This window comes from Ranitomeya variabilis, chromosome 1 (assembly GCF_051348905.1).
Source record: "Ranitomeya variabilis isolate aRanVar5 chromosome 1, aRanVar5.hap1, whole genome shotgun sequence".
Taxonomy (NCBI): domain Eukaryota; kingdom Metazoa; phylum Chordata; class Amphibia; order Anura; family Dendrobatidae; genus Ranitomeya; species Ranitomeya variabilis.
This window is the reverse complement of record NC_135232.1, coordinates 998,942,428-998,954,442: the sequence shown is the minus strand read 5'-3', so window position 1 is coordinate 998,954,442 and position 12,015 is coordinate 998,942,428. Positions and strand designations below refer to the sequence as shown.

General features: G+C 45.5%; 1 long non-coding RNA gene across 1 annotated transcript in view; it reads left to right on the top strand.

Moving 5' to 3' along the window:
* Nucleotides 1–7,661: 7,661 nt before the first annotated feature.
* LOC143782717 (uncharacterized) overlaps nt 7,662–12,015 on the top strand; it is a 29,651-nt gene continuing 25,297 nt past the window's right edge. Inside the window, exons 1-2 of the long non-coding RNA XR_013217032.1 lie at nt 7,662–7,789; nt 9,762–9,838. This is a non-coding gene — a long non-coding RNA (uncharacterized LOC143782717). The remainder of the gene's footprint in view (nt 7,790–9,761; nt 9,839–12,015) is intronic.

Below are 12,015 nucleotides of genomic sequence, written 5' to 3'. Positions count from 1 at the left end.
ATTCTTGGCAGCATCAAGTGTGGTCTATATGGCAGTTCTGTGTAAAATATATATATATATGGCGGCATCATGTGTGATCTATATGGCAGTATTATGTAATAAATATACATGGCGGTATAATGTGTGGTGTTTATGGGAGTATTATGTGATAAATAGATATGGCAGCATTATGTGTGATCCATATGGCAGTGTGCTGGTCTATGGGGGGTCACAGAGAGATATATCGTGGAGGAAGCAGGGTGACAGGAGCACAGAGTATTTCAGGAGAACAGTGTGCTGGTCTATGGGGGAAGTGTGCTCACGCTGACGCTCACACTCACACGCTGATGCACACGCTCACAACTGTATACCTAGCCTTTAATGGCTATTAAAATGGGGGACCCCAAACAAAAAAATGACATGGGGTCCCACTATAATTAATTACCAGCAAAGGCTATGCAGACAGCTATGGGATGATATTAATAGCCTAGGAAGGGGCCATGGATATTGCCCCCAGGCAAAAAAAAAGCTCTCAGCCACCCCAGAAATGGCTCTTGCCACCCCAGAAATTGCCCTGTAGCGGTGGCAAGTGGGGCTCATATTTGTGGGGTTGATGTTACCTTTGTATTGTCCGATGACATCAAGCCCATGGCTTAGTAATGGAGAGGCGTCTATAAGACACTTATCCATTACTAATCCTATAGTTGTATTGTAAATAAAGGCACAGCCAGAATAAAGTCCTTTCTTAATCTTAATTAAACCATAATTACCAAACACATAATCCCCGACTCCCTCGTCTCCTGCAACAAAAATATAATAATAAACCACAGATATTCCTCACCTGTCTGCAGAGAAGATAATCCATAATGTCCAACGATGATCTTGATCACTTTGACAGCAGTCATACCAGTGATATGACTGCTCTCAAAGACAGCCGGCGATACACTGACAGGAGGTGATCGCCCCCTGCAGTGGATCACTGCACCGCCGTGAGTATAATGTTCTTTTATTTTTATGTGAATTTGAATGTAATGTACGGTAACTTTAAAAAAAAAAACTGTGAGCACAGGTACCGGCAGATGATACTACTATTTTCCAATCAGACATAGCCCGATGGGAGCAGTAGTCTCATTGGTCCATGCCTGCTTTTCTTACCACAGGTCACCGCTGCCAGAACAATCCTGCAGCGCTGTGACTGACAGTAACGGTGGTAGCATTACTGCAGGTGACAGTTACAGCTGTAGGGTGACGCTGACATGTGACAGCATGACCCCCACAGCTCCTGTTGTCGCATTCACTGAGCTGTGTGTGCAATGGAGAAAGACATGCAGGGGGAGAGCGACCCATGGGGAGTGAGACATGCAGGGGTAGAGGAGAGAGAGCGACCCATGGGGAGAGACACATGCAGGGGGAGAGGAGTGCATAGGAGCGAGAGTGACCAGGCACAGGTGGATAGAGAGCATACATGGGGAGACAGACCAGGCACAGGGGAGATAGAGAGCAGAGAGCACACATGGGGAGAGAGACCAGGCACAGGAGGATGAGCACACAGGGGGAGAGAGACCGGGCACATGGGGGATAGAGATAACACATGGGGAGAGAGACCAGGCACAGAGGGGATAGAAAGCACACATGGGGAGAGAGACCAGTCACAGGGCGGATAGAGAGCACACATGGGGAGAGAGACAAGGCACAGGGGGATAGAGAGCACACATGGGGAGAGAGACCAGGCAGAGGAGGATGAGCAAACAGGGGGACAGGGAACACATATGGGGAGAGAGACCAAACACAGGGGGATGGAGAGCACACATGGGAAGAGAGACCAGGCAGAGGGGGAGAGATAGCACACATGGGGAGAGAGACCAGGCACAGGGGGATAGAGAGCACACATGGGGAGAGAGACCAGGCACAGGGGTGATAGAGAGCACACATTTGGAGAAAGACCAGGCACAGAGGGGATGCAGAGCACACATAGGGAGAGAGATCAAGCACAGGGGGATAAAGAGTACACATGGGGAGAGAGACCACACACAGGGGGAAGAGAGCACACATGGGGAGAGAGACAAGGTTCAGGAGGATGAGCACACAGGGGGAGAGAGACCGGGCACAGGGGGATGGAGATCACACATGGGGAGAGAGACCAGGCACAGGGCGGAGAGAGAGCACACATGGGGAGAGACAAGGCACAGGGGGATAGAGACCAGGAGAGAGATGGGGAGAGAGAGCAGGCAGAGGAGGATGTGCAAACATGGAGAAAGGGAACACATATGGGGAGAGAGACCAAGCACGGGGGGATGGAGAGCACACATGGGGAGAGAGACCAGGCACAGGGGGAGAGATAGCACACATTGGGAGAGAGACCAGGCACAGGGGGATAGAGAGCACACATGGGGAGAGAGACCAGGCACAGGGGTGATAGAGAGCACACATTTGGAGTGAGACCAGGCACAGAGGGGATAGAAAGCACACATGGGGAGAGAGACCAGGAAAAGGAGGATAAACACACAGGAGGATAGAGAACACACATGGGGAGAGAGACCAGGCACAGGGGGATAAAGAGCACACATGGGGAGAGAGACAGCACACATGGGGAGAGACAGTCACTTCCATTGTCACAGAGGGAGATATATGGTGGAAGGATATATGATCCCTGTTGTGTGCATGCTACTTCTCTCCAATGTTTTGTGAATAACATTCTTGTCATCCCCCCACCTTTTAATCACTGTCTTGTCAGCTATCCTGCTTTGCGTTCCAGGTGTCAGCTTCCTCTCTCTGCAGGCTGTGAATATAGCTTACTGGAGATCGGAGATCACTGGGACTGTGTGCGAGGTGGAGACAGAGCAGGAGGACACAGGAGAGCATTGCAGCTTATGAGGAGCAGAGGAGGTCTGCTCAGGATGCACAGCGCAGTGCCAGGAGTAACAGGACAGAGAAGCACTGAGGTAAATCACCCGCACTCACTATTCTCTATCCTCCGGCTCCATTGACCGCTTCTCTCCTCTGCTGTCCACCTCCTCTGCATCTACAGCCTTCCTTGTGATAGAGAGTAAGTGGAGCTCAGTGGATATCACTGGGCTATAATAAAATGGCGGCCTATAGCTGTGAATTGTGCAGCCTACAGAGGCGTGCCTAGTTCACAGCTAATGCGACTGCAATGTTAGAGATAGGGTTAGTGGCGGTCTGTTATCTCTTATGACCATGGGGTGCCATATTATGAAACTGATAGTGTTGTGCTGCTGCTGTGAAAACAAGATGTCAGCCCCCAGTGCCTTTTTTAAACTCCTATAACACATGAAATATGTTTCACATGCATTCAAAACTGGGTTATAACAGCATGTTATGCTACATTACATTGATTTATTAATGATCTACAAACGTGGTACCTTCCCTTTAATATGGACAAAACAGAATTCATCATTAGTGTTGAGCGACACCGTCCGATACTTGAAAGTATCGGTATCGGAAAGTATCGGCCGATACCGGCAAAGTATCGGATCTAATCCGATACCGATACCCGATACCAATACAAGTCAATGGGACACCAAGTATCGGATGGTATCCTGTATGGTTCCCAGGGTCTGAAGGAGAGGAAACTCTTCTTCAGGCCCTGGGATCCATATCAATGTGTAAAAGAAAGAATTAAAATAAAAAATAGGGATATACACACCCTCTGACGCGCCCTGGACTTTACCGCCGCAACCGGGAGCCGTTGTACCTAGGAATGCGCGCTTGAAGGGCCTTAGATGACGTCACGGCGCTCTGATTGGTCCATAGCGGTCGCGTGACCGCTACGCGACCAATCACAAAGCCGTGACGTCACCTAAGCTCTTTCAAGCGCTTGAAAGACCTTAGGTGACGTCACGGCTTTGTGATTGGTCGCGTAGCGGTCACGCGACCGCTACGGACCAATCAGAGCACCGTGACGTCATCTAAGGCCCTTCAAGCGCGCATTCTTAGGTACAACGGCTCCCGGTTATGGCGGTAAAGTCCAGGGGCCGCCGGAGAGGTGAGTATATCCCTATTTTTTATTTTAATTCTTTCTTTTACACATTGATATTAATCCCGATACCGATTCCCGATACCACAAAAGTATCGGCTCTCGGTATCGGAATTCCGATACCGCAAGTATCGGCCGATACCCGATACTTGCGGTATCGGAATGCTCAACACTATTCATCATCTTTTCCCCATCTCACTCAACTCCCCAGACAGACCTATCCATTAAAGTAAATGGCTGCTCTCTCTCCCCAGTCCCATACGCTCGCTGCCTCGGGGTAATCCTTGACCCTGATGACTTCTTCAACACACATATTCAAGCACTTTCCACTTCCTGCTGACTTTAACTCTAAAATATTTTCCCGATCTGTACATTCCTCAACCAAGAATCTGCAAAAACCCTAATCCATGCTCTCATCATCCCCCGCCTTGACTCCTGCAACCTCCTGCTATGTGGCTTCCCCTCTAACACACTCTCACCCCTATTCTAAAGTCTGCTGCCCGACTAATCCACCTGTCCCCTCATCATACTCCAGCCTCTCCCCTCTGTCATTCCCTGCACTGGCTCTTCATTGCCAGAGACTACAGTTCAAAATAACCATGGCCTACAAAGCCATTCACAACCTGTCTCCTCCATACATCAGTGATCTAGTCACCTGGTACTTACCTGCATTCAAACTCAGATTCTCACAAGATCTCCTTCTCGATTACCCTCTTATCTCCTCTTCCCACAATCGGACATAAGATTTCTCCCATGCTTCCCCCCCTACTCTAAAACTCTCTACCCCAACATATCAGACTCTCGCCTACCATGGAAACCTTGAAAAATAACCTGAAGACCTACCTCTTCCAACTAGCCTACAACCTGCAGTAACCACCAATCGACCAAATCACTGTATGACCAGCTCTACCCTTGAAAGGAGATAGACTGTGGGAAGAGAAAAAGAAGCGTGCGCAGTGAAGGAGTAGGAGAGGAGTAAAGCGCTCGAAGCAGAGCAGTCTGGTGTCGGCGGAGAGCGGCGTGCAGAATGGTGAGCAGTGCGCTCTGCTTCCCCCACCTGAGAGGACTGACGTAGTGACGGGCCATATAGAAGGAGCACCCATTGCCTGTGGAGAGAGCCGTGCAGAGCCAGAGTCATGCAGAGCAGTGTATTGCAGAGCCGTGCCCACAGAGCAGAGCCAAGCAGGTGTGCTGCAGCAGTCAAAGAGAGGAGTGCTTCAGCCAGGGAGCACCAGTGCCACACAGACCAGCAACCATTGACGCCCGTCATCGACCGCAGGGACCAGAGAGAGAGACGGGCAGTGCATGCCCAGTGACCGCCGTAAAGCCAGATGCCAGTTGCTTCAGGATAGTGAGTACCGCTCGAGTGCTGCTTGACAGAGACCGGAGCATGACCATCAGCTACCCCTGACTGTGCTAGTTAATATCGGCCCAGACACTTGTGACCTAACCTTGCCAGCGTATGTTACTAGAGCCATGCTGGGCTCGTACAGGACTGTGGCTCTCACTGTTAGTTGGCCACTACAGTATATGGACTAGGGGCAGTGGGAGGCACTGGAGACCGACCGCTGTCACCAGAAGACGGGGCATTGTTGTGTGCTGAACCCTATTAGCAAGGACACCGCTCCCGCACTATAGAGTACGCAGCACGAGCTGCTGTGCTTGGACTTCCTGTAACCCTTGCTACCTTATGGTCGTTATTTGTACTGTCCTACTTCAGTTTTGCCACTTACACTGTTTACCTACCTGCATGGAGTGTTTCCCCTGTAAATAAACTTGTTAACCCTTGCTCTGCCTCCCGACCGTCACTGCATCCCGCGTTCCTGCTAGAACCTTTCACCCTCACTTACTGTATCCTCACCCATGAATTGTAGATTGTGAGCCCTCGATGGCAGGGTCCTCTCTCCATCTGTATCAGTCAGGACTTGTATTGTTTAAGATTACTGTACTTGTTTTTTATTATGTATACCCCTTGTCACATGTAAAGCATCATGGAATAAATGGCGCTATAATAATAAATAACAAAGATAATAATCCATAGTTTTCAATGATATTATACATACCTTTTATAGTCTACGGGGCTGATTACATGTCCATATTTTTTGGGGACTGTACAAGTATATGGGTTCACAAAAATTATGGGCAGCATTTGGATAGAATCTATTTGAAGTCTGTGTGCTCTCTTTTATTAAGCTGCAAACGAATAGGAGAAGTTTTATAATACATTTATTTTTTCATAAGTGAAAATCTCTGATGAAACACTGATGGTTAAAACTAGCTTACTAGATGAAAATTTGATACAAGACATTGATAAATTCAGACCAGTTTTTACATACATTAAAACTCATGGATGTTTTTAAGACCATAGAAAAAGAAAGGCTTTGACCCCGTGGTATAAGAAATCCCACAAAGACATTAATAAAATAAAATAAGTCTTAAAATATTCTACAAAAACTGTAAGTGAAAAATTTATGCTAAAAATGAATAAGCCATCTATAATGAGGATCAGTTGGCAGGAGAAAAGTTACCAAGTTTTGTGGTTAGTTTATGCAAGCTGCTTCTCTGACTAATCTGATATACAGTGGCATGTAACAGTATTGGCACCCCTGGTCAAACTTTCAGTTAGGCAATTTGAAAATGTAATGATCTCTAAAAGGCCTAAAGTAAAAGGTGTTACATTTCCTTTGTATTTTAGAATACAAAAAATATACTGCCATTTTTTTTCTTTTAATTTTAAAAATTACAATAAGGAAATTGTACCAATACAAAAGTTTGGGCATTCCTGGAGATACGTGTGCTCAAATAACTTTGACCAAGGTTTAAGACCTTAATTTGTCTGTTAGGGTTATGGCTTGTTCATTTTCATCATTGGAAAGGGTCAGGTGATGAAAATTTCCCAGCTTTATAAAAACCCAGCCTCCTCTAGCTTGTGCCGAAAAACAGCAGCCATGCGTTCCTCTAAGCAGCTGCACTCTGAAAATGACACAAAGCAGGAAAACACTATAAGAAGATAGCAAAGCATTTTCAAGTTGCATTTTCCTCATTTGCAAATATAACTAAGAAATAGCAGGTAACAGAAACAGTGGAGGTCAAGATAAGGTCTGGAATACCAAGCAAAATTTCAGTGTGATCTGCCCATAGGATTGCTAGAGAGGCAAATCAGAACCCCCGCTTGACTGCAAAAGGCCTTCAGAAAGATATAACAGACTCTGGAGTTGTGGTACATTGCTCTACTGTTCAGAAGAGACAGCTGCACAAATATGGCCTTTATGGAAGAATCATTACAAGAAAACCTTTCCTGCAATACGCAACATAACCTCCTTGTCTTCCTCTTCCTCCACCTCCTCTACTATCATGTGATTCCCACAAGAAACAATCAGACAAAGAGCAACAATGAATATCATCTAGCTAGTTACTTATTAAAAAACGTACTCCTTTAAAGACAACAAAACGGCACTAAAAATGCACAAAGACTGCACCTAATGTGAACAGAATCTACATATTATGTTGATAAAAACATGCACATAATGTGAACAGATTGATGTTTTTCACATGTGGCACACATAATTCTATGTTTTTATTTATGCTATATTGGAGAATACTTTTAGTAACTAGATGGAGTGTAGATTCCTTTCAACATATGATGTCATAGTTGAACTTCATAGTTTGTCTCCACATTCTTTCACGGACCTCTTCAAAGGAGAGAATGTATCCATCTTCAGCAATACCACTGACAATGAATAGAGTGGTGATGTGCACCATTCAGAACATCACTGCAGAGCACCACTCTCTGAATCGGTTGGAATAACAGTGGTGAGACACTCAAAGATTTATGAGATTTTGTAGATTCCTCCATTTATTTTTACTGTGGTGTTTTCTGGAACAAGAGATTATATGTTTTGTCTTCAGTGTTCCAATTACTTGTCTAACATCAGATTGTAGAGCTTTTCTAAGAGAGTTCAAGAGCTTTTTAAGACCTCCTGATAAATTGGTTGGATTCCTAAGTGATATAATTTGTCATTGTCAAAGAATTTTGTCATCACTGAAATGCAACTTTAAATCTCTTGAAACTGTCATTCCTGCAGATCTGAGCTGACAAGAGAGCAGGCCCGATCACACAGTGCACAGATAAAGCAAAGATTTTCCTTGCCCCTGAAACCAGTGTCATTGATGATGCTTCATTTCAGGGAGGGGGCAGAGGCTCTGGCAGTGACCGCAGCCTCTGCCCCCTGCTCTGATGACGGTTCATTTGAATATCCCAGGATGCACTCAAATAAAACATCACTAGAAACGAAGAAAAAAAATAGATTAGCTGTTAGTGTAGTTATGGAATTGTAGGGTTTTTTTTAAAAGCAAGTATATTAGAAAATAGCTTAAGGTACCGTCACACTAAGCGACTTTACAATGATATCGCTAGCGATCCGTGACGTTGCAGTGTCCTGGCTAGCGATATCGTTGTGTTTGACACACAGCAGCGATCAGGATCCCGCTGTTAGATCGCTGGTCATTGCTGAAAGTCCAGAACTTTATTTCGTCGCTGGATCTCCCGCTGACATCGCTGAATCGGTGTGTGACACCGATCCAGCGATGTCTTCACTGGTAACCAGGGTAAACATCGGGTTACTAAGCACAGGGCCGCGCTTAGTAACTCAATGTTTACCCTGGTTACCATTGTAAATGTAAAAAAAACCCCACATACTCACATTCCGGTGCCCGGCGTCCGCTTCCCTGCACTCCTCCTGCATCCTGTGTAAGTGCCGGCCATAAAGCAGAGCGGTGACGTCACCGCTCTGCTCTGTGGGAGATGCCGGAGATGTTCGGCGCTGACACAGGATGCAGGAGGAGTGCAGGGAAGCGGATTCCGGGCACCGGAATGTGAGTATGTGTTTTTTTTTTACTTTTACAATGGTAACCAGGGTAAACATCGGGTTACTAAGCGCGGCCCTGCGCTTAGTAACCCGATGTTTACCCTGGTTACCAGGGGACTTCGGCATCGTTGGTCGCTGGACAGCCGTCTGTGTGACAGCTCTCCAGCGACCACACAGCGACTAAACAGCGACGCTGCAGCGATCGGCATCGTTGTCTGTATCGCTGCAGCGTCGCTTAGTGTGAAGGTACCTTTAGATTATAGATAAGGATAATAGATAAATAGATAAGGATTTAGTTACTATTTACTTTTGCCTTCAGACAATCCCTTTAAGTTTCCTGAATATTTTTTTTTCTCCCCAACAATTTTGTAGGGTATTTTGGTTCTTGATGAAAAAGAGAAAAGAATAACTACAAAATGTGGTTTTGTTTATATCAGTGTGGCTTAAATGGCAAAGAGAAACTGATCACATCTGTCCTCAAAGTTCCAAGCCATGTCCTTCCCATATACCCTGAGGTTCTCAGCTTTGAGAAACAGTACATGAAACTCCTGGATGCTACAGCAGCTGGAGCATTCCACAAATACTGGTAGACCACAGCAGGGCTGGCATGATCATCGGGCACTTCTGGCAAATGCCAGAAGGGCTGGAGCCTGTAGTGGGCCGCATTGTCAGCTACGTTGTTAACAGTGTCGGTGTCATCAGGACCCCCACACTGTGCTAAAAGCCTGTATACCTGCCTTTTCATATTCTTTTGCCCCACTTCCATCTTATCTACATCTGCCTCTTCTCAGTGTGTGTTCTTTAAGTGCCTCTCTTCCGCCTCTCTCCTCTGCCCCACTTCTGTCCTGCATGGTGTACTCTCTCTGCCACACTTCTTTTCTAATGCAATCACTTCATGACTTCATCTTCTCCTTCAGGAGCGGTTTATTCACACCAGGCTTGCTGACACCTCCTGCATCTTCAGCAGCAGATGGACATCTGTCTCCCCTGACCTGTGAGTGCTTGTGACGCCTCCTCCCCATGCTCATTTACCAGTTATCTGTCATGCAGACACTCTTTTCAGAGTATTTCTATTCATTGCATTGCAGTCCTCATTTCTCCTCACTCCTAGTTCCCGCCTGTTTGTCTTCAATTTCCATCATAATAGTTTGCTGCATTACATTTTTTAGCCTGTGCTCGCCATTTTATTGCTGGCTTTTTTGCTCTTCTCTTTTTTTCATCCTTACATTTATTTACCCTTCCTGTTATATAATTATTTATTTTATCACCCCCTTTTTTCTCTTTTTTCCCCACTTTCTATATCTAGTCCTTTCCCTTGACTTTCTCACCTACTTTAATCCTTATGCACCCTTATAAATTACTCTTTTCTTCACCTTTACTGCTATCCCATTTCATTTAGTCCTTATGTGATTTGTTCCCACCTCCGAGACATATTTCCATTTTTTTCCCTTTTATTTTCCTTGTCTTCTATTTTTTTCTACATTTTTTACTTATTCTATTTCTCAATGGCTTATTTACATGTATTTACTGACATATAACTATTATTAATTTGCATTCTTATTGATACCCCTCATGCATTTATAAATAGTAATGAGCAAATATACTCATTACTCAGGATATCCCAAGCATGCTCGGGTGTATATTTTAGTACAAGGAAATTTAGTTTTTATTGCCGCAGCTGAATGATCTACATCTGTTAGCCAGCTTGATTACATGTGGGGATTCCCTAGCAACCAGGCAACCCCCACATGTACTTATGCTGGCTAACAGATGTAAATCATTCAGCTGAGGCGATGAAAACTAAATCTTCGAGCACTAACAAATACTCGGAGGACACCCGAGCGTGCTCAGGAAATCTTGAGTAACGAGTTCGCTCATCACTATTTATAAACTTTTGCATTCGCAGTATGTATTATTTACAATTTTATTTTTAATGTTTTTTATTCTATATTTTTTTCACAATCTGCATATATCCAGTTTTTTCATGTGTGTGTGTATATATGTGTATTTTGTAGGCTGTGAATGAGGTCTGAGGACCGAAACGTTGGCCAAAAATCTTGTACAGGCATGTTTTTGCTGCAGCCTTAAAATTATGTCTTTTTCATTAGAATATATCTGTGCCGTGGTATTTCATTCCATATCAAGTTTATTCTACCACTGAGCAAGAAATCTATTGATCGTCTGAGTGCCCACCACATCTCTACTCTCTCCATACTGGTAGCCATGGCCAGGCTTAAATATGTGCAATCGTACAGGGTGCTGATCGGCAGACTGCAGTGGGGGCAACGTCCCCTCCTTCTGGGCTCCTGCACAGTCTCCTGTCAAAGCACGGTTACAACCAGAGAGAAAGGCCTGCATGGCACTGAGGAGGTGGAATGGTGCCATGTCCTCCATCTCTATCCCATCTCATCATCTGGCTGTTCAGCAGTAACCCTGCAGAGGAGACAGGTGACGTGACTGCAGCCTGTGCTGATTGGCCAAACGTTGACCAATAAGGTCCAGATTTCCTTTCTTCTGTAGCCCTGGAACTCAGCTGTTTATCGTACTCACATGAGGAGCAGCCTCATTTCGTAACTTGTGCTGCACCTGATATTACCGTGGGGGGATAGGGGCAGCTAAGCTTCGGGTACTTCTATCTGAGTGTGTTTATATCTAATGTATACCCTGTGTATACTCGTGACATCAGTGTACAGTATATGTGTGCTAGGTGCAGTATATGTCTAGTGTGTGAGTGCCATCTGTTCAGTGTGAGGGCTCTGTACGGCATACAGTATGCCCAGTTCCAGTGTGCGGTATACAGCCAGTTTGTGTGGGGATGTGGGAAGGATGATCATACTCTATAGAGGACTGTTGGGAGAACCATCATACTATATGGGGGGTAGTGGGGGTGATCATCATACTGTATAGGGGGCTGTTTTGGGGCTCGTCATACTGTATAGGGGACTTTGGGGTGGACCATCATACTATATGGGGGCTGGGGTATCATCAAAGTGTTTGAGGGGGTTGTGGGGACCATCATACTGTGTGGGGTTTCTGTGTTTAGCTGTATTTTCTTATTTTATTTTTATAAGGAAGTACAGGATAACTATTATAAAGGGTCAAGTGAGTTTATTATTAACCCCTTTCGGACCTCGGACGGTATCACCGCGTTCAGAGTTGCCCAATCTATCA